Source organism: Nicotiana tabacum, chromosome 15 (genome assembly GCF_000715075.1).
Source record: "Nicotiana tabacum cultivar K326 chromosome 15, ASM71507v2, whole genome shotgun sequence".
Lineage (NCBI taxonomy): Eukaryota > Viridiplantae > Streptophyta > Magnoliopsida > Solanales > Solanaceae > Nicotiana > Nicotiana tabacum.
In genome coordinates, this window is record NC_134094.1 from 85,556,579 (window position 1) to 85,560,462 (window position 3,884).

The window sequence follows — 3,884 nt, forward strand, 5'->3', positions numbered from 1 at the left end:
GTTCGTGGTGTTATGAATAATGTTTATCTTCAAAGAATTTCGGAATCTGGGCACGTGGGCCTGAAGGTTGATTTTGTTGACTTTTCGAGCAGAGTTGGGAAGTGCTATAAATTAATTAATTATAATGTTGGAGTATAATTTTATTGGCTTTCATGATTGTTTGACTAGTTTTGGATCGTTGGCTTTGAATTGAGGAGTTAAAGAGGCGTTGGAGCCATTTATGGAACTTCGGAGCGAGGTAAGTCTCCTGTCTAACCTTGTGAGGGGGAAACTACCCCCTAGGCGATGTAATTGTTATGTGTTACTTGTTGTGGGTGCTACGTACGTATGAGGTGACGAGGGTCCGTACGTGGCTAAAGCATGTTTATGTTCGGGTAGACTTAGGACTTTACCATGTAATATTTGAATTATTTGAACTCATTATGCTGGCTTTACTAATTGAAATTATAATTGAACTTGATTTAGAAATTACATATATATTAGGGTGAGCCTTATCACCTTGAGTTGTTGTCAAATTATTTGAGAATCGGTAAAGGCTATACTCACTTTGTGTTCATATATTATATCATAAGCACGTGCCTCGTAATTCAAAAACTCGGTAAAGGTTATATCCACTTTGTGTTCATGTACTGTATCGCAAGGACGTGCCTCGTAATTCGAAAATTTCTTTCCTTACTTGTGGAGCGGGCCGAACGCCTCGACAGGATCATGTACCAATTTCTTATGGGAGCAGGTCGTTCGCCTCGGCAGTATAATAGATGCATCTATGGTTCGTGCCACTCGATCCTCGGCAGTGTACACATTACGATGGGATCGGGCCGTTCACCTCTGCAGTATCATATTCCTTCCGAGATCGGGTCGTACGACCTCAGCATAATCGTGCGTTTTATCGCTAGCAGTCAGATTGTTCACGAGATTATCCTTCCACTGATGCCCGACATCTGATATGGTATTTCCTTATCCGTTTGATATTGGCACTTGATATATCTGAGTTGTTGAGATAGAATACTAGATTGAGAAATTGATATCGTTAAAAGAAATTTTGGAAGATTGTGTTAGTTACAGATTTACCTCACTACTACTGTTGTGCTTCTTATCTGTTTATGATTTACCATATTGATTTATTAGACCACTAGTAAGTATCGATATCGACCCCTTGTCACTACTTCTCCGGGGTTAGGCTAGATACTTACTGGGTACGCGTTGATTTACGTACTCATACTGCACTTCTGCACTAAATGTGCAGGATCTGACAGGTTCATTTGGTGATCATCTTGGCGCGTAGGCGCAGCTGATGGGGAGACTATATGTGAACTGCATTCCAAGCCACTCATCGCAGTCCACAGAGTCTCCATCGTACTATTTATTTTACCCTGTCTCATTTAAATTCTAGACAGATGTTGTATTATTATTGTACTCCTTAGTGAATGCTCATGCACTTATGACACTGAATTTTGGGATATACTAGTTGATGCTTACGGTTCTGTATATTATCATCGCCTTTTATTTCTCTTATAAACTATAAATTTTGTACGTTCCCGTGGATTTAAAAGTGTAAATTTTCTTTCTTTTGAAAATTTATGATTTCGAAAGTAATAAAATGAGTAAATAAATTGATCAATCACTGTTGGCTTGCCTGATGGCGGCGTTAGGCGCCGTCACAACTTATAGTGGATTTTGGTTCGTGACAAGACAAGTGGCTCCAGTAGGATACTAGCAAAGCCTTGATTTTGGTCCCAAAGTTTTTTAATAATGAATTTATTATTTTTATTTCAAATTAGACAATATTAATATTTGTAGACAAAATAAAAAAGTTCAAAATTTTTGTAAAAAACGACGAAATAAATATTGTCTAATTTTTACAGTAAAAATATTTTAGAACTTTGAATTAAAATATTTAAATCTTCATATTAGTAAATACTTGTTTACAACAATATCAAATATAACATACTGCAAATATATTTCTAACATCTTATTTGTTTAAATTACCCTTTTAATATACATAATAATATTACTACATGAAGTTAAAGGTTTTAGGTCATTTAAAAATGTTATACTATAAACGACAAGTATGAAAAAAATGGCAACACTAATTTTTTTGCTTATATATGTGTATACGTACTAATAAAAAAAGTATAAAGCCTCTTATTAAGCTTTAGACCACTAATTTTATAGAGCCGCCCTTGGGTAGGGGAGTAACTTTGGTTTATGACTTTGTATTTGTCATAAGATATTTATGTAATATATATATATATATAAATTATTAGTTTAGAATCCAATAACTTAAATGGTAAGCTTTACTCCTTACTCAACCTCCCAAGACCATCAAATTCATTGTACTTGAAGCAAATGCAAAACGAAAAAGAAAAGAAAAAACGGATGATGGTTAAATGCCTAAAGAAGAGAAAACTTGTAAAGATTGAGAGGCGCGGGCGAAATTGAAGGAAGAATTAGAAGTAAAAGAAGCTGCAGTAAGTGAAGAGTAGGATATCTTTTAAAGGAGGAAACAACAATAGATACAGACTACATACTAGAGGGAGAGACCGGCAGAATCAGGTGAAGAGACACGTGAGCATAACGGAATAGAAATGAGAAAAGCTGAATTAAAAGCCGTGTCATTATTTTTGCATATCCCCTATCTCATTGGTCCCTAACTATCAACTAGTACTACTACTAGCTTCGTATAAACCTTTTTTACCTTTTCAAACTATGTAAAAATTGATTTAACATTTTCAAATATATCTTTTTTACTATACCAATATGAAAAAAGTATAACTTATAGTATTTTTCATATAATTTTAAATATTTAAATTTTAATTTAATATATCGAATTAATCTAATTTAATTTAACTTTAAAAATTAGTCAAATTAACTCTCGAAAAGCAAAAAGATTCACGTTAACTGAAACGGATGGAATAGTTATTTCTTATCTATGGTCTATACTTCAATTTATGTGGTAAAATTTGATCAATCACGAAATTATAAAAAGAAAATTTTATTGAAAAACTTGTGATGTTAAAAGTGTTAAAATTTCTTCTTTAAAAATATATCATCAATAGTGAAATTAGATGTTTCAAATTAAATTATTTGTAAATATAATTTTTTTTATTGTGAATAAATAAATAAAATAATACTGTAATGGAGGGTGTAAAAAAACTCACCAATTACTCTGCTACTCGGAATAGTCATAATGGTGACGTTCACATATACAAGGTTTTGAAGAAGAGTAAAAAATAAGGATATGTCATTTAACAAACTTTGTTTTTAAAGGTAGAGACAAAACAAGCAAAATAAAAACTCTGAAGAGGTCTTGTTGTTAAGCAAGGTATGTACTTCTTGTAATTGTGCTAATAGCGTTATTTTTAGTACTAAAGGGTCGTTTGGTAGGATGTGTTATTGAAAATAATACATGAATTAGTTTTGATATTATTAATCCCAAAAATTCTAAATTTATTTGGCAAGGTTGTTTACCCGAAAAACGGATAGAGTTGAATTTGTACGTAGTTTTAAGGATATATGGTATAGCTTAATACAAATCGTAAGGATAAATAGAAATATCAAATATGGATTGCAAAGAATGCAAAATAAACAAGGTTGGAAAGAAGATGATTTTTAGGACTAAGCAAGATGAATCAATTTATAAAGCTTAAAAGAATAACTCTTGAATATAGGAGAATATGGTGCTTGAATTACCATGTAAGCAAAAAATCTGTCCTTTACAGAAATGTAGCCATCCTCTTTATAGTGGAGGATCCTACTTTTAGATATAATTAAAAATATATAATGGGAGACCAATGATAAATCAGCTTTTCCATGATTCCTGCTAAGATTCTCTTCTCTAGTGGGATTGCAACGGCTCTTATCTCTGAGCTCGATATTGACTC